Source organism: Mytilus californianus, unplaced genomic scaffold (assembly GCF_021869535.1).
Source record: "Mytilus californianus isolate M0D057914Y unplaced genomic scaffold, xbMytCali1.0.p SCAF_15, whole genome shotgun sequence".
Lineage (NCBI taxonomy): Eukaryota > Metazoa > Mollusca > Bivalvia > Mytilida > Mytilidae > Mytilus > Mytilus californianus.
This window is the reverse complement of record NW_026262637.1, coordinates 13,591,324-13,614,417: the sequence shown is the minus strand read 5'-3', so window position 1 is coordinate 13,614,417 and position 23,094 is coordinate 13,591,324. Positions and strand designations below refer to the sequence as shown.

Genomic DNA, 23,094 nt, shown 5'->3' with positions numbered 1-23,094 from the left:
AATAAATTTATTCTAAATGCATGGTGCTTTTCTGTATTTATGATAATTTATAAAATAAATTTATTTTATAGAGCCTAAATACCTATTATTAGTTCTAGAAATTTTTAAAACAGAATAAGTTTATTCTACATTCAATGTGACGCATGACTATAATAATATATAAAATAAATTTACATGTATTTTGAAAGGAAAGTTATCTGTATGGTGAGGCTGAGATACAGAATAAATTTATTCTACATTCAATGTGATTTATGATTATAATAATATATAAAATAAATTTATTTTGAAAGTCCAGTATTCTATATGGTGAGGCTGAGACACAGAATAAATTTATTCTACACTCTAAGTGATTTAAAATTTATGATTATAATGATAAATAAAATAAATTTGTTTCGAAAGTAAAGTTATCTGTATGGTGAGGTTAATACACAGAATAAATTTATTCTACATTCAATGTGATTTTTGTTTTATATAAAAATATATAAAATAAATTTATTATGAAAGTACAGTAATCTGCATGGTGAGGCTGAGACACAGAATAAATTTATTCTACACTCTAAGTGATTTAAAATTTATGAATATAAAAAAATATAAAATAAATTTATTATGAAAGTACAGTAATTACGTTAAGGTTGAGACAAAGAATAAATTTATTCTACACTCACACTATTTCTGGTTATAAAAATATATAAAATGTCTTCAGGTAAAAATACACTGATCTGTAGGACTGTCTACTACATACAATAAATTTATTTTATGTCAGCAGTGCTTTTGATAATATTCAATATGTTCACGTGATACATTTTTTCCATATACAATTCTATCTTTCATGTCTATTTACATGTAACATTCATAAAAATGTATTTTATTTGGAGTTGGGATGTGAATGTTTTTAAAACCTAACTTAAGACAAAATATATTTACTGCTATCAACAATGCAAAAGGACACTTCTATAAAATATGGAAATAATAATTTCAGCAGATTTTGTTATGTGGGACTGAATAGCAAGATGAAAGAAATACAGCAATTTTAAAAAACAAAATATCAACATATAAATGTAAAATAAACAGTTTAAAAATAGTAAAAGTTCGACAAGTTCTACTAAAACTGAAAAAAAATCTGCTTTTTTAGATACATGTCTCCATAGATGAACGTGCTAAAAATTGTCCCTTTTCTTGTTTCTGGATTGGCCTGATCTGAAAGAAATAACGACAAATTTTCAACAATTTCAAATATGAAAAAAAAATGTTTTCCTTTTGAGTATACGATATAAATAAATATATCGAAATAGCTATTTTGTTAATATTTTTAGTTATCATACCAAAATTTATAATCTATGACGAGGAAACTGTCAAAAAACTTTCTGTCTTTTTTTTATCTTAATTATGATGTCTATTTTGTTTATTTTATTATTCACTCTCTTTATTGTAGTTTATAGTCTTGCCTCTGGATACAGCAAGATAATATTCTTAGTATTGGCTGATAAGATGATTTTATAATTGCTAGAGAGAGAACTAATTGAAGCTGTATATATATATATGCGTTATCCCCCCTTTTTTGATTTCATTTGTCCTGAGCAATCAGATACCCTCTAATGTCCAATAAAATTGAGAATGGAAATGGGGAATGTGTCAAAGAGACAACAACCCGACCATAGAACAGACAACAGCAGAAGGTCACCAACAGGTCTTCAATGCAGCGAGAAATTCCCGCACCCGGAGGCGTCCTTCAGCTTGCCCCTAAACAAATATATATACTAGTTCAGTGATAATGAACGCCATACTAAACTCCAAATTGTACACAAGAAACTAAAATTAAAAATAATACAAGACTGACAAAGGCTAGAGGCTCCTGACTTGGGACAGGCGTAAAAATGCGGCGGGGTTAAACATGTTTATGAGATCTCAACCCTCCCCCTATACCTCTAGCCAATGTAGAAAAGTAAACGCATAACAATACGCACATTAAAATTCAGTTCAAGAGAAGTCCGAGTCTGATGTGAGAAGATGTAACCAAAGAAAATAAACAAAATGACAATAATACATAAATAACAACAGACTACTAGCAGTTAACTGACATGCCAGCTCCAGACCTCAATTAAACTGATTGAAAGATTATGTCTTCATCATATGAATATCAGGCACAATCCGTCCCGTTAGGGGTTTAGTATCATACCATCATAACACATATGAGAAGAACATAACCCGTGTCATGCCAACAACTGGTTTTTAAATAAATGTGTTTAGTGCCGATGCAAAGACCCTATAAGTGAATCAATATTAACGCCAAAATATGCAATCTTTAATGACCTGACAACAGTATCGTAACCAACCCTGGTAGTGGGGCATTATTGTTTTTAGTCTTTGCATCCGTTTGTTCATCCAGCAACCCCATATGAGCTTAATATATTGATTGTTATATGTAATAAACCCCTTGCAGTCAAATCCTTATGTACATTAATTAAAAGTAATGTTAAGGTCAGGGAACAGTAAATGGGTATGATAATACCTTTATCTCTTTTATTTTCAGAAATATAACTGATTGAATTCTGTCAAAATAATTGAACATTTGTATAGGTAGCACATTAAAATCGTCGAAAAACGTTCATAAATGTGTCTTAAAATCTTAAAGTTTTCAATTATGTTATGTATAATATGTTTGAATGTTGCAAAAGTTGATCCAAAAAAAATTTAAACTAAAGTTTAACAGACAGAGACAAAAAGGCAAAACAAACAATTTGCAATGTTGTTTTAATACACAATAAATCTGAAATATTTTTTTTACTAATCACACTTTAACAATTTAAAAGTAAAAAATATATCAAATTAAAACCTCATTCTTACATACCTATCTTCATCTGCAGAGACACTGTATGGGGTTAGGACTGAATGACAATCTAGTCTTTTTTGCTGGTGTTTCAAAACAATTTTCTCACTCTACAAGAAATATTTGAAGTTTAATGCAGGATCAATTAATCTGTTATTGTTTTTAAGAATAAAGAACAAGCATATTCCTTTATTATTATCAGTATTGGCATGTATCATTCCCAACTTCCTGAATATGCATGAAATATTTGCCATTGGACATTAAGCCAGTCATAACCAATCAATCAATCAATCATCGAGTCTAAAAATAGATGAATGGTATATGTCATGGTGACAGCGAACTGAAGACACAAATAACAAAAACAGGTTTAATAAAGTCTTAAACACATGACTGGTGTTAAAAATACGTTTACTTACCCCATTTATCATATCAGAAAACAAGTAAGACATGTTTCCAAAGGAACAGCAGCTTCTTCAGGCAAACATGTGAGTAATGTACCAAACACATTTCCCCCTTCAACAAAATCTTCATTTTTCTCTCAAAATGTTAAGGATGCTCCTTAAGCACTCTGAAACAAAAATATATTGAAATTTAGGTACATGTACTTTAATCAACACTTTAAATATTTTATAACCAAAGTAAGAGTGCACATGTCTCGCCTTTGATTTACTTATCATGGAATTCATGTTGAAAGTCTGTAATATGGAGGATTTACTACAATTATCACATAAACTTAACATTATCAATGAACCAACTATAGTTGTCATATTGCTTATAGAACATGAGAAACAGATCTAACCACAAAATCTAAACATTGATCAATGAACCTTTAAAATGAGGTCAAGGTCATGTAAACACCGACCAACAGACAGGCACCTCACAATTGTTCCATACACTACATATAATTGACCTATTGCTTATAATGCTCGAGAAATTGATCCAACCACACAACTAAAAACTGTCAAATAAACTATGAAAATGAGGTCGAAGTCAATTAAAACCTGCCAGACGGACAAAATAAAATAATTTTCATATAAAACTCTGAAGATAGAGATACCTTTCTAAGAACATTTATTTTTCCATTAACAAAGATTGTGAAATTTAATGTTTTAAAAAAAGTTTACTTACCCACCCCCCCCCCCCCCCCCCCCCTTTTTTTTTGATTGGAAAATAAATTAAGTTTAATCCTAAAATTGACAAACTTATTTTTATGGAATAACACCCCTATGCCTTTGAAAAAAAACTAGATTCGCCCCTGAAGATAAGAGTTCATTTGAACAGTGCAGTATATCTGAGGTAGTTAATGCACACCTTTACTGTGCATTATCCAGATTATAGCACTATAGGAAAAAAGAGAATTTGCCTATGTCATGTGTTAATAATGGTCTATAAGCAGTAAATTTATCTCATGTTTGAACATTTACATTTTGTTAATTCAATTCAACCTTTTACAAATAAAAACATCGTAACCAATGGTTAAAATAACTATGGCTGAAGCCAGTATATATGTTTATACTTATGCTGGACTTACACTATTTTTCTTCCAGAGTTTGATCTTTCACAACATTTAATAATAAATGCTGTGCTTTTCGGTCCGTGCAATATACATTTACATGATATACCGGTATATACTAAAGCCTACAATTTTACTATTTTTCTTCAAGAGAAAAGTCAGACAATGGTATTACTCAATGGTAGTGAAATTTATCATTCCTGCAGGAGGTGCCAAAATAAACTGAGATGAAAAAGAAGTTTGAAAAGCTGCACTCATTTGATAAAGGAAGTGAACTGTATTGATTGACTGATTAAAACTGTTTAATCATAGTTTAACTGTTTAACTCAGAGGACCGTATCAAGTGAAATGCATACATCCGTGTATGAAAATATTAAGATATTAAAATAACCGACTTGCACGTATTTTGTCCCCAGGTCTCATTTTAGGCAAGGAATATGATAATGCAGTGCAACATACGTCCATAGTAAGCGTTACTGCAAATTTAATACTCATGATATAAGAAATATATATAAGATTGAGAATGGAAATGGGGAATATGTCAAAGAGACAACAACCCGACCAAAGAGCAGACAACAGCTGAAGGCCACCAATGGGTCTTCAATGCAGCGAGAAAATCCCGCACCTGGAGGTGGTCCTCAGATGCCCCTAAATAAAATTGGATGCTAGTTCAGTGAAAATGGACGTCATACTAAACTCCAAAACATATAAATGAACTAAAATTAAAAAAGCATACTGACTAACAAAGGCCAGACGCTCCTGACTTGGGACAGGCGCAAAAATGCGGCGGGATTAAACATCGGAGGGGTCCTGATCCCGAAATCCCGGGCTTAAAAACATGAAATCCTGAGGTCCCGAATTTAAAGAAATTTAAATCCCGACATCCCGAAATTCGAAAAAAGAATTCCCGGATCCCGAAAGGATCAATCCCGAAATCCCGAGCTTAAAAACACCCGATCCCGGAGTCCCGATAAAGGTCCGACCCCCCTCTCCTATCGGCTGTGGTCGGGTTTTCATTTTGTGTACCCTAACCAGGCGAAGGTTCTTGAGACCAGTTCCATTCTTTCCGAATCGTTGTGATATAATGTTTTAAAATTTGCATAATATAACATTTTATTTTATTTTATATTTGTGAAAAATGCACTGTTAACATGGTTTAGTGTGAACATTTCCTCCGAGATAACATGTTTACGATTTACCATTTAAAATTTCCTGCCGTTGGAATTAATACATTTTTTTAGAAGTATTCGAAAATGCTGTCCATAAAAATTATCAATTTGATATACATTTAGGCATACATTTGAGAAGAAAGATTCGAATGAGGTGTGTCTTCTCAGGGAGGTTTTTTAAGTTCGAAAAGAACATCTGTGGTTTACTAAAACAGTGCATATTATTATATGAAAATTTGTCAACTGCAGACATGAAAGGCTTATGATATCTATGTAAATATATAAATACATAAAATAGATACTTACAGACTTCTGTTATCTCTCCTGATCTGTTCCTGTTCCTGGTGCCGTTACATCCACGACAAGAACAATAAACAAATGGAGTATTGAATATTCGCTCCTAATCTTTGAATAATATTTGAAACGGACCTTTCCTCCATGTACTGACAAATTTATTAAGATAGAGTCAAATGCACACGCTGTGGATCTGTTATGTAATTTCCGTCGTTTGTTCGTCATTATCTATCATGCGAAATTTTACAGTCGGATGTTTATTAGGTTTATATGATGGCCACGGTATGTGGTAATCAAAATATGATATGGCTAATTAGCATAGGATAACTAATCATTTTTGTAGAATGTAAAAAGAATCATAAGATTTCATATTACACTTCTCTTTTTCATTTAGTTCCTACAATTAAAAATCAAGTTTTGAGGTATCCATCTTCTTTCTAAAACATGAAGTTTTTTACTACGTCAATCATCAGAATTTCATGAGACAGCAAACGTTTTGCGTCCTATAAGGAATGAATAAATATTACACTTTCAGTGTACCCTAAAATAGAGGACCACCATGTCTTAGTTTATGTTCTACTAGTAGTATCGAAGTTTTAAACATACCAATTCTCATATTATTTTTTTTTAAAGCAACATCTCTTTTTCCATAGAAAAACAAAGGATATGGGGTATCAATCCATGACACAAAATCAGTATAAGAACAGCAATAAACAACACACAAAAAGCAACGGAACAGCGCTTTAATTGCTGTATTTAATCTCAAAGTCACATTGAGACCTTCAACACGGAGCAAAAAGGCTCTCACCTCACTGCAAGTGTAAGACAGCCCCTAGCACCAGCAAGAGCGAAATATTTTGCAAAAGGAATTTGAATAGAATTCGTAAGATGTTACACCACCAAATTGGGCACGGTCAAAAAGGAAAGTAGCTAGTACATATTTAAAACAAAGTAGTTCTTACGTATAGGTGTAAACATCAAACTATGCAAAACAATTTTTGGTAAGTCATTTAGATATCAAATGAAAGGTGAAGGACTGGTGATCCTTGTAGAATACATTTGACTGATGATTACAAATGATACAAATAGTTATGAATGAATTCTATAAAATTGAGGGCGTAATTACTCATATATGAAGTACCTGGTTTGGTTTATCCAAAGTTTCGGTATAACCAGTACAGTCTGATGTGTAAATAACGGTATACTGGTTCCCCATATATATTTGCATGTTGATTTTTTTTCGTTGTCGTCCGGAATACCGGAATACTAGTAGAATTAGCTTATTGTTCCCGCTTTCCGTACAAAAGGCAATGGCTGTTCCACGATATTATGTCATTGTTTCGGCCAAACAAATAATGAAGGTTAAGAAAACATATTGGTTTATTGGTGATGAAAGCATTTGAAGACTGGTACGATTGAAGTTAGAATAATGTGTCTTGGCAGAGTAACATGTCTTCCTGAAGAGTTTTTTTTATCTTCTGAATAAACACGTCATCAACCTGGCTCAGCTTGTCTAGTACAAAACATATTAATATCATAATAGATATAAGCAGATGTGGTTTAAGTGCCAATATGCAACTCTCCATCTAGGTCACAATATATAAAAGTAAACCATTATAGGTTGTCGTCTGGATATGTATGTAATAGTTACCACTGGACATTATACATCGTTCTCATCGTCATCCTAATCAATCTTCATATAAACAATTACGCGAGCACCTTACGGTAAAAAGGTACATAAAAAAGTGGTTTATTCCATCAAGGTTATCAATCTAAATAAATATAATTCGCTAATTTCGTTATCCTCTTATAAAATACAAGCACTATCATGGGTCGGGAATCATTTATCCGGGTTATTGTTTTTATATGTAATTTATAAACTAATAAATGGCGAATTAACGTAAAAATTATATGACAGTACCGAAGCACTTACTACAAAGTTGATTATACATGTACCTGCGGGGACTTCAAAAGAGCTTTTTACACAAGACAATGAGGACATTTCACTACGAGCCTATCTACTGGATTTATTGATAAATTTTTTCTATAGTCCTGGATATGCACGTAATTTTAGCCGCTACACGTTCAGCAAACTAAAAAATCGTCTTTTTTGTCTTAAAATGCTGAAAACTCTTTAAGTCGCGGTTTCGTTATTGAATTAAGTCACCCTTAAGTGTCTATAAACTGATCAGCAGCACATACCAACTTTCCAGTCGTGAGTGTGACACAGTCGGAGATCTATTCAGATAACATGGTTGTACCATGAAAGTATAATATTGACAATATAATACTTCCATGGATGTACCAAGGATTTTGTATGTCTATACGAAACAGAAATTAAAAAATAACTAGATCATGTATACAAAATAATAACCAAATTATAATGGTCCGATATCGTAAATGACAAGTAGTAGTGGCGAGTAGCGAAGTCTCGCCAGACGATAAACCACGAGATGCCAAATCCTTCTTACTATTAATATAATACAAATTCTTGGTTGTACCATAGGTGTAACTATTTTCTATTTAGGTAATTTTTTTCTAATTTAAGGATTTTAATTTTTTCACGCATCTTTTGTTCTAACTTACTTTATTCATGATAATTATAATTTTCCCATTTTATATATTTGTTCAAGGATTTGTATACATGTAGTAAGGACTTGATTTGTTCTATCAGAAATATATATGAATCGGCAAGCCGGAAGAAAAGTTAATATTTCTATTTGTTCGGCAATCCGTTTGCGCATGCACAAATAATCAATGTCATCGTTAAGCATTCCGGATGAGGTGTCGGATTGCAAATGCGCGTATTGTTGGACGTTTTGAGAATTTGAGCTTGTGTTTTATATCTAATAAAAGACGACTTAAGAGAAAAAGAGAGAATGGTATTGCATGCTTTGTAAACAAATGTCTATACTCATTAGGACGGACTTCATAACTTGGCAATAGCGTGGCATGTAAACTGAGAAGAATAAAGTGTAAAAGCACACCAGAATTGCTGTTTACCCCCTTACCTTTACCTGTATCATTGGAGGCAAAATGCGTAAAAATAAGTCTTGGAAAAGGGACAAAGCGAATATACTTTTCTGCATGATTTGAAAGTTTTACTACAACTGCGATCTGTGAACATGCACTGGTGACTGCACTGGAAATCTCGAGCTGGAAATAGTATACCAAGCTTAGAGTATAAACCCCCTTTTTAGTTTATTCTGTTTAATTATTTTTTTCCCCAATTAGAAAAAAAATATGACATTTTTGCTATTATAAACACAATCTTACTTTAGGGTCAGCTTACATGTACTTTCCCCTTTTCTCTTCTTTTCTATGTGTTTCAAATCATTTAACATTCAGTTAAATAATAAATCAGAATCATTTGACAATTTCATTGAAACCAAAGAAATGATAAATTCATAATCTTCTTAAGGAATCATATTTGTACATTGAAGCCATAATTCATTTGCCCGACTTTTAACAATCCAGGAAATTCATAGGTTAAAAATAAATACTAGAGACATGGTTGCCCCTAAAGTACTATCCTGTCCTAGATGCAGGCTTTCCAGTTTTCCAACAAGCATCTTCCCTATAATATCGTATCATTTCAATACCTTTTTACAAGTAATTTGTGACGAGACCTTTGTACTTGTAACACCGGTTTGTGTTCTGTTAAATTGTTAAATTGTTTCACTTTCCGTTCCTTTCTTGGACAATTCTTTGATGCTGTATTATTCTTTTTTATTTTTTATGCATTTTTTGTATCATGCATGCATATATATCCTGCATGTAAAAGAAACAGATATGCCGTAACATGGAATAGCTATACTAGGAATAACTAGTCAGAGCTTAGAACATAGACCCTCTTTTTTTCTTTCTTGTATTAACATTTTTTTTTAACATTTCAATATTTTTTTATCTATTTAATCCGGACTAAAGGCAGCACATTTAAACTAGTGTGTAAATTGTAAAATTGTAGTTAAATTACGAAAGCAAGCACAAATGAAGATAAGTTAAACATAAAATAATGAATTTATTACAAATCTTTTAAAACAAATAGAAGAAAGGGTGAGAAAAAAGGGTACCCATGCCCAATCGCCTATTTATCGTGAATAATACTTGAGGGTCTGGGTTTACAGAATATAGAATTATGGGGGAAACGCAGAATAACGAACAAAACATATAACATAAAGAGAAAAAAAGACCAAAAATATAAAGAATAGAAAATAAAAGGGTGATCAAATAGAGAATAATGAGAAAAATTATAAAGAATAGAAAAAAAATATTTAAAAAAATTAAAGAATACAAAATCGATTGAGTCAGGACCATTTATCCAGACCCTTATACTTTTGTAGTCCAATTTTATAAGCATATTATGTTATTTGAAGGGTATAAAATGAAAACACATTAATAACCCCTATGAATTGACACAGATTCAAATAATTTACAACATTCGATTTTTTTAATTTATGTTATCAAACTAGTGTCGCATATCTGTCAGAAGTTGTTAAAATATTACTAATTACACCAAACAACTCGCGGCTTAAAAGCCTTTTATCAATTTTATGTAATGCACGCGTACGTTGATTGTAGGCCCCCTAGTGTTACCACATGTCGAGAAGACTTCAAATGGAAACACAAGATAATTAATTACAAGACGACACGGATCAATAAGTTTGTATATGTATGATTACTTGGTATTATTCTCTATGTACGTGCAACGAAGATGACAGACAAGTGGACATTAGAAGGAGGAAGTTGAAAATAGACGGGAACTGTCTTAAATTCCAGTTTCGTATATATGCAACATTCATCACAGTTCAAGAAATTGGAGGTTAGTTTTCTCAGTAAATTAGAGGTGGGATTAGGGGTGGGGGTCAATGATACTGGGATCCCCTCATGGAACGACATTTATGCAATACATACTAAACGTTTTACAAGTCTCACCTCTAGCGTTGCCCTGCTCGTGCCCCTTTTGAAATCCTCGATCGATCCGCATCTGCGAATATCAATTTGCATAAGTTTTTACGATTGCACTACCGTTGTCCGTCTGTCCGTCCGTCATCAACATGTTGGACATTAACTCAAAACCGCTTTAACCAATTTGCATAAAACTTTGGTGCCTTGTTTAATTCTATTGACGTGAGCTCCCTTTCGTTTTTCATAAATTTTAGATTTTACGTTTCCGAGTTATGGGGTTTTATTCATTAAAAAAAGGGGGATTTTCCAGTTTTCGGAAAATAACTCAAAAATGCTTTCACCAACTTGCAAGAAATTGTAATGAATTGTTTATATCTATTGACATGAGCTCCATTTTGATTTTTATAAATTTTAGATTTTACGTTTCTGAGTTACAGGGTTTTATTCATAAAAAAGGGGGATTTTCCATTTTTCGGACAAAACTCAAAAATGCTTTCAGCAGTTCTTATGAAACTTTGGTGAATTGTTTATATCTATTGATGTAAGCTCCCTTTAGAATTTTATAAATTCTAAATTTTACATTTCTGAGTTATGGGGTTTTATTCATTAAAAAAGGGGGGATTTTCAAGTTTCGGACAATAACTCAAAAATGCTGTCAGCAATTCTCATGAAACTTTGGTGAATTGTTTATATCTATTGATGTAAGCTCCCTTTTGATTTTCATAATTTCTAATATGACATTGAGAATTAATTGAACTTTATTTGTTTATAGTCTGACAACAGATTTACTAAGTATTGCGCAACAGCACAGTGTATTGCACAACAGCAAGAAATCTTTATATTAATTGAATATAAATTCAATTCATATAACCAATTTCAAGTTCTTTGACTACATTTATTCAGAAACCTATAATATGTCAAATATTTAATTTCAATCCAAATTCAGACCTGTATCAAGCTTGAATATTGTGTCCATTTTTGCCCCAACTGTTCAGGGTTGGACCTCTGCGGGCGTATCCAGATGCGCACAGCACAGCAGTTTATTAATTCTGTCGGTGCTGGGGGTTAAAAAATGGCCGTCCCTGGGGGGCGGACATAGTATTTTCTGGAACAGCCATAATTTCATTAAAAGTTCAATTTAACAACAAATTTATTTTTTAAATAAGAAAAAGGTTAACCAAAAGTTATAAATTATTATATACTGTTGAAATTATGTTAAAATTTCTAACATACAATATCAAAATGTGTATAATTGGCAAAGATACAAACATCTCTGACTCAGTAACAGCACAACATAATTATGAATCTGCAAGATTTATTATACGACCAGCAATAGAAAAAATATTATTTATGTTTACACACAGGATATTTTTTAAGAACTGCTGTAATTCATAAGTTGGGATCAGTTGTTTTTTTTGTATTTTATAATTTATGATTATTTATTTTTCAGAGACCTAAAACCAACACAAGACCAGCTGATCAGAGGGCAGAAAACCAAAATTTGGAATGACATGTATACAACCAACACAAGACTAAAATTTGGAATAAAAATAAAAAAAATTCAGAAATATATTATTATTTTTTTATTGGTTCATGAAGCCAAGAAAAAAGAAGTCTTAACTTTTGGATAGGTCTATCTCTACATTTTGTAGTTGGTCAATGGAAAAAAGCAATAGTTAGTTTGATTGTATTTCAGGTATTTTCTTCATTTGGGATATTTTTAGAAGTGTATAAGTTGCGTAGAATATATATTTGTAAATTAGACAGTCAGCTTTTGGGCCTTTTTCCAAACTTTTTTCCTAGCTTGTCATTGTGTAGTGAATCCAGCTGAATGAATCTACAGTAAATATTAAGGTATATGTGGTAGTTTGTTGTATTTCTGAATAATTCATTAGAAAATGTTTTCCTTCGTTAAAGTGAAATCTACATTCTAGAATTTCCACCATCATAGTGAAATCTATATTCTAGAACACTGAAACCCTAAACATTCAGAAGTTGCAGCATGTACCAAGATGTCATGTTGAAGGCTGTACAGTTACCTATAATTGCTAACATCATCAATATTTGATTTTAGGATAGAGGGTTGTCTCATTGGCCATCATACAAAATCTCCTTTTTCGAATAGTATTATGTGTTAAATTTTTTTAAAGAAAAGTTGCTTTTGTTAAATGGAAATGTGTAAATCTTGTACTTCAGTATTGCAAAAGTTAAAAACTAACACTTTAACCTTAAACAACTGTGTGAAACATTAATTGGACAAAACTACAGGTTTAATGTAAATTATAATGCAAAGTTTTTGGGAAAACGAAATATTTATACATTTGACATTGAAACCTGGCAAAAAGGTAAAAAAACAACTTTTGTGACTATATTATACACAGCTGGCAGTTTGGAAATAAGAGTACATATCGACATTGTGTCCATCTTTCCTACATAGGACAAATTTACAACTTAAAAAACAGGTCAAAAGAATAAAATATAGACCTTGTTTACTTCCCCAATGGATTTTATTGCTCCTATCAATCAAATGAGGACAAGGGACGTTTACAGTTGTGTTGCGACGTTGTGACAACGTCTTATGATGGTAATAAATTACGTCACAAATTACGTTGTGCCAACGTTGTGTGGATGGTTGTCAGCACGTGCCTTGGAGTCCACAAAATTACGTTGTACCAACGTAATTTTACTACGTTGTCACAACGATAGTATTACGTTGTCACAACGTAATGTCAACGTTGGATTGTTTACTGGGTAGATTAATATCGATCACTGTATAATAAACAAGAACAACTTTGAATATAACATTTAGATACATGATAGAGCAGTGACACCCACCTCTTGATTGAAGAATATATTAAATTTCATTTTAAATATAGAAAAACTCTACTCGCCATTATAGACTCAGTTTTATCGATTACCCCCCCCTTCCCCCCTTCAATATCCCTGGATCCGACCCTGAAGACTATACCGTAGAAAATTGTAGGATAAATTTTGAGGAAAATCTAGAGACTAAGGTAATTTAAAAGTTTAAACTTTTAACTGGCTTTTTGAAACCAGTATCTTAGAATGCTGAAATTATGAATCATAATTGATGTTTTATAAAAGTGTCCTTTCTTATCTCTTTGCAAAAGGTTTTGAAAGTGAAGAAGATTAAGTTAATATAACTCATAGCCCCATATTGGCGTTTAACCTTTCCGGAAATTGGCATTACTTTTCCAGGAAAAAAAAATGACGTTTCCGGGAAAAAAAGTTCACGTTTCCGGAAAGAAATACCTTACTTTTGCGGGAAAATAGTTACGATTCCTGAAAAAAAAATAATTATAATTTTTCCGGGAAATTAATTAAGGAATACCTGTTGAACGAAAGCAAAGTCATAATAAAATGGTAGCCAACACGTCGTACAAAGTCCACAGTAGTACATTCACCATTTAAAAGTTTTGTGTTTTTTTTTCAACAAGGAAGTCCATCTTCTCCTTTTCATATTTTCGAACGGGTGCTTCAATAGATAAAGTTCTCATCTTTACGATGATGTTGTTTGCAGTTTTGATAGAACATCGACAAAGACTAATAGGTTAGGATGGCTAGCGTAAAATTGCTCGTTTAAGTGGAAATTAAAATACTCGGAACCATTGGTTGGTGGAAATCTCGAATTGCCATCTATATAAAATTCCAATATGTAATCTGCAAGCTTCATGCATTTATCGTCAGATGGAGCGTCTGTTATTAATTCTACAAATCATTCTTCAATATTATTGTTTGGCAAGTAAGCCAAACCAAAGAAATGTGTCAGCCATTTTTTTCCGAAATCCGAATTTTTGTCCTTGTAGTCGTAGTCAACTGGTAATATCTTATATATTGTAGATTTAATATCAGAAACGTTTTTGTATAAAAGTGTACAATAAAAATTATCTAACATATATTCAAATATTTATGATTTAATTCCAGGTAAATTTCCGGAAAAGTAATAAATACAAATTCTGGAAACGTATACTTTAAGTTTTCGGAAACTTAGTATTGGAACTTTGAAAAGTTAGCGGAAACGCAATACGCCCACTCATGTTTTGACAATAGTTCGGCCTTAATTGTAATGAGTGTATTAGAAGTCATTATGTTAAAAATGCGTGCAATGTATCGGTTAGTCTAGAAGGAATATACTATGAATTTTAGAGAGAGGGGCTTGATATGTGGTGTGCAGTTGTACAATCATTTGCATATCTTATTTCTACAGCGATTAGATCCGGCTGCTCCTTCATCGTCTATTCTCTCTGAAACATTTGCTTACTTTACATGTTAAAGTTTTTGATAAGGTTAGTTTAAGATGAACCATTATTGGTAATACAATGATATTTGGTATCTATAGCTTCATCAGAATTTTCACTTCTCATTTCTCTGGAGATTATATGGGTCAACCTCAACCATGATTCATTAAGTATAAAGCTATTGCATGTGTTGCATGTTAAAGATTGAGTTTGGATCCGTAAGGAGAACCACAGACTAATATGACAATTATGAAAAATGCTGATATCAGAAAGAAGTTGAATTAGTTTGAAAATCATTGCTTATTAACTTTTATACCCATCTGCCCATCGTTAATACTTATTATATTCAACTTCTTAAATAATTCAAAAGTTATCTGACGCTTTTAAAACAGTCATATTTGACGCAATTTTATTATGCTTAGGGCAAATTTTTCTACACACCCATTTATTTTGCTTATGATGAAATGCCACTTAATACTAGTATCCCATTTTGTTCTTGCAACAATTTCAATATGCACAAAAAGGGTGCATTGTGCAATCTGAGTCAACTTTTTATGATCGGGAGTTAAGCCACTTTAAAATGTAAATTTTAGGGAAAGTTGTAGGACATTTATGAAAAGATTTAAAAGAACAAAAAAAAATATAAGACCTCTAGATCTGCTCCTACACTCCTAGCACAGCAATCACCTCGTCTGTATCGTTGTCTGTTCTTCCACCCATCTCTTTTTTCAACAACCATTTTCATTACATTTTTCTCAGAAACTACTTGGCAAAATGACGTCATAATTGGTCAAGATTTTGATGGGGATGAATTGGAAAGTGTGATTTCTTTTATGGACATCTACTTCCTATTTTCTCACACTTTGAGTTACAAGTGGGTATGCTTAGCATGAACATTCCACATCTTTGCAGGACTATTTGCCCTTGAGCACCTTGAATGTGATATAGTTTTCAGAAAATTAAAGTTATGCTTATTGATTTACACATTTAATTATTTATAGAAAACAAAGACTAGTACAGAACATAATGAAGAGCAAGAATCATTCAACATGTTCAAGGAAAACTATCAGAATGAGGATAATAAAGAGGTATGTTGTATTATCTTCATCAACCTTTTAACTTTGTGTGTCTTTTTTAAACCAGGATCTGTCAATATGGTCATGTTTGATGACTAGCACATCAATATTACAAATTAAATCATAATGTTTAATGAAAGAATTTGTTCGTATCCTAAGATTATTGTAAAGAGTAGTTTGGCAATTTTATTTCATGTTTTTATACGACCGCAAAAAAATTTTGTGGTCGTATATTGGTATGACGTTATCGTCGTCGTCGTCGTCCCGCGTTGTCGTCGTCCGAAGACACATTGGTTTTCGCACTCTAACTTTAGTTTAAGTGAATGGATCTCTATGAAATTTTACCATAAGGTTCAATACCAGAAAAGGAAGGTTGGGATTGATTTTGGGGGTTATGGTACCAACAGTTAAGGAATAAGGGGCCAAAAAGGGGCCAAAAATAAGCATTTTTGTAACTTCCAGACATAACTTGTATGTTAGTGTATGGATCTCTTTGACATTGTACCAAAAGGTTCCATATCACAAAGGGAATGCTGGGATTGATTTTGGGGGTAATTGCCTCAAAATTTTAGGAATAAGGGGCAAAAAAGGGGCAAAAAAACAAGCATTTTTCTAGTTTCATGACAATAACTTGTGTGTAAGTGTATGGATCTTTCTGAAATTGTACTACAAGGTTCCATATCACAAAGAAAAAGCTGGAATTGAGTTTGGGGTAATTGCCCAAAACGTTTAAGAATAAGGGGCCAAAAAAGGGCCAAAAATAAGCATTTTTTCTAGTTTCCAGACAATAACTTGTGTTCAAGTGTATGGATCTCTCTGAAATTGTACCGCAAGGTACCATACCACAAAGGGAAGGCTATGATTGATTTTGGGGGTAATTGCCTTAAAATTTTAGGAATAAGGGCCAAAAAGGGGCAAAAAACAAGCATGTTTCTAGTTTCAGGACAATAACTTATGTGTAAGTGTATGGATCTGTATGACATTGTACTACAAGGTTCCATATCACAAAGGGAAAGCTGGGTTTGAGTTTGGGGGTAATTGCCCTAAACATTTAGGAATTTGGGGCCAAAAAGGGGCCAAAAAACAAGCATTTTTCTAGTTTCCAGACAATAACTTGTGTTCAAGTGTATGGATCTCTCTGAAATTGTACTGCAAGGTACCATAACACAAAGGGAAGGCTGGTATTGAGTTTGGGGGTGATGAATCATAAGGGGGTTCAAAAAGTTGGGGGGGATTTTTTTTCTCCTTTTTTTTTCTTTAAAATGTTCCATTTAAAATTGGTTATTTCTGATTTATATATAAAAGCAAATAATAATGATATGGTTTGAATAGGTAAATTTAAAAAAATTAAGTTCTTAGACCCCATTCATTCTGAGTCAGAAACCTATGCTGTGTCAAATATTTAATCACAATCCAAATTCAGTGCTGTATCAAGCTTGAATGTTGTGTCCATACTTGCCCCCAACTGTTCAGGGTTCGACCTCTGCGGTCGTATCAAGCTGCGCCCAGCGGAGCATTTTATTGAGAATGACAAGGGGTTAATTTAATTGTATCAAAAGGCAATACTTATGCTCTTGAAAAATGCATCATTGGAAAATTGTCATATGCAGTATGATAGCTACAAGTAAGGTGATTGGTATCGTTTATTGATTAATAGATTGTTGTTTGGTGAATATACAAGATTCCTTTTAAAAAGATGACACTCAGACAGAGTTGAAATATAACTTTATCAGCATAAAAAAGCAGTTAAGGCAACGTAAAAAAAAAGGGACAGATGTACAGTTTGTAAGTTCATGTTTTCTTTGAAAAGAGGATTATATCACTTTTATACTTGGAAAATTATTACTGGTATTGATTTAAATATGTTATGAATGAATACGTGTTTGACCCCTCCGTAGCGGTGGGGGCATCAAGTTTTACCCATGTCTGTATGTCCCGTCCGTCCATCCCCAAACATGGTTGTTCTCTAACTTTAGTTTATCTTAACCAAATGATATAAAACTTATACACAATGCTTATTACCACAAAATACATATCAAGCTCGAAATTGGGTGGCGTTACTTTTACCATTCTTGAGTTATGCCCCTTTATAAACATAAAAATTATTGGATTTTTCGCTTCTGTTCTCTAATTTTAGTTTGCCTCAAGCAAAAATAATAACTCGTATACACAATGCATACGTATAACCATAAAACACAGATCAAGATAGAAATTGGTGGCGTCACTTCTACCGTTCTTGAGTTAAGCCCCTTCATAAACAAAAAAAACATTGCTGAATTTTTCGTTTCCGTTCTCTAACTTTAGTTTGCCTCAACCAAATGTTATAAAACTCATACACAATGCTTATTACCACAAAAACAAGTCAGGCTCGAAATTTACTCGCATCACTTTAATTGTTATTAGGTTATGCTCCTTTATGAACATAAAAATCGCCGAATTATTCATTTCAGTTCTCTAACTTTAGTTTGACTCAACCGAATGTTATAATCACAAAACAGTCTTTAACTACGTGAATCCTGTATCTTAATGTGGAAGTTGACTCGTGCATATTTACAAGCAATTTTTTATATGAACTGGTTTTTTTTTTATTATTTAATCTTTCAGATAGCTTTGGTTGAACGAAATAATGGAAACATGTATTTGGGAATATTAGAAGATACAAAGCTGACATTTACAAAGACAATTGTTGGAAAAGTTAAGAAGAGTTTAAAGATGAAAAATTCCAGCTATATCATTAAAAGATCAGATGTCCAAACGATTGATACCAAATACATTATAACGAAGACAGACTTGTGTGAAAAAAAAACCCAGAATTATTCCAACAGATGACCATTGACAAAACATTAAACAAAATGTTCAGGATTATATAAGACAACACAAATGACTTTCAAATTGATGTATTTTTTAAAATGTTTGTATGCCATCACATGATAAATCGAAACAATAAGGAAATTGATTTTTGGCCATATAGCATTACGTTTGTTTTACATGCTTTCTGAACTGTTCCTCTAGAATATTTGTGATAAGATAAATTGGACATAATCATAATTGCAATCATTTTGGAATATTTAATAGTATTAAAAATGAGAGCGGAAAAAAGGTATAATTCATGATCATGAACAAAACATTCTTTATCAGTTTGACTGTCATGACTGTAATAAATAACACCGTTGGAATTTTCTTTTAAATTTTTTTAAGTTTAATCATGTCGAGTACTTTTATAAATGACTATACCATCCTGTTTTTTTATTTTAATCATGGTTGAAACATTGATGGAGTAATTATTTTCTGTTTCCTAAATGTACTTATTTAATTATTTTGTGAATATATTTAATACTATCAAAATTCACAATTATTAAAACATCCTATGTTGCAAAAAAGATAAACATTTCAAAGGATTTTCCAAATAAAGTTTATTTCATTTATATCACAATAATCATAAAGCAATTTCAATGTAGAATAAATTTATTCTGTGTCTCAACCTTAACATGATTACTGTTCTTTCATAATAAATTTATTTTATATATTATTATATAAAACAAAAATCACATTGAATGTAGAATAAATTTATTCTTTGTCTCAGCCTCACCATACAAATAATTTTACTTTCAAAATAAATTTATTCTATATATTATTATAATCATAAATTTTAAATCACTTAGAGTGTAGAATAAATTTATTCTGTGTCTCAGCCTCACCATATAGATTACTGGACTTTCAAAATGAATTTATTTTATATATTATTATAATCATAAATCACATTGAATGTAGAATAAATTTATTCTATGTTTTTCTCGAACTTATAATAGATGTTAAGGCTCTATAAAATAAATTTATTTCATATATTATTATAATCATAAATCACATTGAATGTAGAATAAATTTATTCTGTATTTTAGCCTCACCATACAGATAACTTTACTTTCAAAATAAATTTATGTTATATAGTCATGCATCACATTAAAAGTAGAATAAACTTATTCTGTTTTTCTCGAACTAATAATAGATATAAGGGCTCTATAAAATAAATTTATTTTATAAATTATCATATACAGAAAGCACCATGCATTCAGAATAAATTTATTCTATGTTGCATCCTTTACAGAGAGTTGACTGAAAATGTACAGCTAAGTGTAGAATTCAGTATAAATTTATTTTGAAATGTAACAAATAAATACTAATATAACAGAATTGTCTTTGTTTTTCATCTTTTTTACTTAAATACATGGGTTATAGAATAAATTTATTACATTCTGGTCCAAATTTAGCCACTAATTGCACTTGTCAGAAATTGAAGGGAAAAAAGAGGAAAATCGGTTTTTTCCTTTTTTATTCTGCTCCCAGTTAATAGTTTAACACCACCTTCATCACTGTTTACGAAAAATGACGATTTAAAAACTTCATCTCGGAAAACGTGGAAAAATTTAAAGACTTATATCAAAACTCCCTCTGTGTCGGATAAAATACTGAAAATCTTGACATACGATTTTCCTCTTTGGCGAAGATTAACTATTCGCTGTCTCAAATACATTCAAATTCTGTTAACTTTGACAGGAGGCATTTTGCGTGTGGCTTTATCAACGATAATAATAACACTGAATGGTGACGTCATTTAGAACTGTTCTACAATTCTGACAGGTTTGGTCAGTTCTACGGCTAGAACAGTTTTAGACAGTTCTGCTGACAGTTCTACGGTTAGAACTGATTTAGTCAGTTCTGCTGACAGTTCTACGGTTAGAACTGATTTGGACAGTTCTACCTAGAACAGTTTTAGACAGTTCTACCCTAGAACTGATTCTGACAGTTCTACCTAGAACTGATTTGGTCAGTTCTACCTAGAACTGATTCTGACAGTTCTACTTAGAACAGTACTAGGGTAGAACTGTTCTAGGTAGAACCGTTCTAGGACAGTTTAGAACAGTTCTATGACAGATTATTCTGACAGTTCTAATGCACTGAAAATTTAAATTAGTCACTATGACTATTCATTTAGTCAAATATTAGCCGAAAGGTAGTCAACAGCATATATGACTACCCATCAAGTCATTGTGACTACCTGCACGGTCAATTTGACTATGTTAGTGGTCACAGCACCACGTGGTGTAGAGTATCAGTTTTCACGCGCACTCTTTCGCGTTCCCTTTGTTCTCTAGATCGTGTAGATGTAAACAAACCAGGAGGCATGAAACTGTCATTTTGTCAATTAAACCAATTGTTTAAAGTAAGTATTATGTATATTTGTTTAAATTATAACTTACAAAAATTAAATTTAAGAAAAAGTGTAATGAATGTAAAATCGGCACATGTTGACGTAATGACAATAAAAAAGGGGGAGATATGTATACGGGATATCAATTCTGATACACATACAACGTATTGTCGATTGAAAAGAGTATTTAGCGATATCTTTTGTTCACCTGACCAAAAACTGTTGAAAATAAATTTAACACTGCAATCGATATTCACAACAAAAATTAAAAAAAACCTCAGGTTGGCTGTCAAGATCCTGGTGCTTACATTACAATGCTGTAATATAGGATGGGTGGATGTCAAGATCCTGGTGCTTACATTACAATGTTGTGTTATAAGATGGGTGGCTGTCAAGATCCTGGTGCTTACATCACAATGTTGTGGTAGAAGATGGGTGGCTGTCAAGATCCCGGTGCTTACATTACAATGTTGTGGTATAAGATGGGTGGCTGTCAAGATCCCGGTGCTTACATTACAATGTTGTGGTATAAGATGGGTGGCTGTCAAGATCCTGGTGCTTACATTACAATGTTGTGGTATAAGATGGTTGGCTGTCAAGATCCCGGTGCTTACATTACAAAATAATAGTATAAGATGAGTGACTAAATCACTAGATCAAAGATTTTAAAATTTGTTTTATTCTTTTAACTTTTAACATGACTGATATACTTGTTTATTGTAATATTTTAGCTTTTAAAATGAAATAATTTTATTTTTCAGCAAATGAAGACATTGCTATATTTGTATGAACACAGCTGAGAGATTTTTTACCAGAGAGAATATTACACTGACACATGCAGAGTTGATACCGACAAAATATCTAAAATAAACACTTCAAATTCTGACATACTGAAAATGTATAAAATATATATTGAAGTTGGGATATAATAATGTATGTAACAATGAGTTTATAATAAATATATTTTCTTTATTTGATTTTTAGACTTTAATATATGTCACTGAGTAATGGTTACACATGGAAACTTAAGATATAGGAAGGTTTTGAACATTGAGCACTTTGTGGTCCTATACTGTTGTCATTGTTAGTATTGCTGCTGTGGTATTTTTAATGATATTATATTCCAAATGTATTTGTCAATCCTATGGAAGAGAAACAACATAAAGTAGAATAACAGAAGAAATGAAACATAAAAGTACAAAACGGATGGAAACACACACAAAGTAAAATGGTAGAACAAAAAACACAACACAAATTAAAATAACAGTCTAACAGTCGTGACTATTCACAGTAATCATGTTGACTAACCAACATGGTCATTTTCGACCATTTCAATAAGTCATATGGACTGCATTCAATTGTCAAACTGACAAATGTGCATAGTCAATTGAACAATCCAATTCGTCATAAAGAGTATAACATAGTCATTTTGACTTCCTAACATAGTCATAAATACCAGCCTACTCAGTCAAATGTGACTAACCATCTAGTCAAACGACTAAGAGCATAGTCAAAATGATTAAAATGCATTGTCATCTAGAGGACAGTCAAAATGACCAATTAAATTGGTCAAATTGACTAATTTAGGTTTTCAGTGTGAGAGGTTAGAAGTGATCTCCACTGTATGCATGTTCTGGTTTACTTCGTTCATAACTAGTGGCAATGGTTATGTAACGGTCCTGATTTGACTCTCACTGTCTATGTATATGACTTTGGATTGTATGGTGAATAATGTATGCATAGCAATAACTGCTAACCCTGTCAACGAACCTGGTTGACGCCATTTATTTCTCGTGCGATTCTTTTTGTTTTAAAGCCAATGATTTACTACTGATTAAT

General features: G+C 32.0%; 3 long non-coding RNA genes across 3 annotated transcripts; 2 read left to right on the top strand and 1 right to left on the bottom strand.

The window, feature by feature from the left end:
- Nucleotides 1-601: 601 nt before the first annotated feature.
- Nucleotides 602-3,433, bottom strand: LOC127725901 (uncharacterized). The gene is made up of 3 exons (XR_007993268.1): nt 3,244-3,433; nt 2,849-2,937; nt 602-1,197 (listed from the first exon to the last, which is right to left on the bottom strand). It is a non-coding gene; the product is annotated as an uncharacterized LOC127725901 (long non-coding RNA).
- Nucleotides 3,434-9,174: 5,741 nt separating this feature from the next.
- On the top strand, nt 9,175-19,522 carry LOC127725456 (uncharacterized). Its single transcript, XR_007993009.1, has 3 exons — nt 9,175-10,625; nt 15,972-16,058; nt 18,651-19,522. It is a non-coding gene; the product is annotated as an uncharacterized LOC127725456 (long non-coding RNA).
- Nucleotides 19,523-21,009: 1,487 nt separating this feature from the next.
- On the top strand, nt 21,010-22,227 carry LOC127725900 (uncharacterized). Its single transcript, XR_007993267.1, has 2 exons — nt 21,010-21,267; nt 22,017-22,227. It is a non-coding gene; the product is annotated as an uncharacterized LOC127725900 (long non-coding RNA).
- The last annotated feature ends 867 nt before the right edge of the window (nt 22,228-23,094 follow it).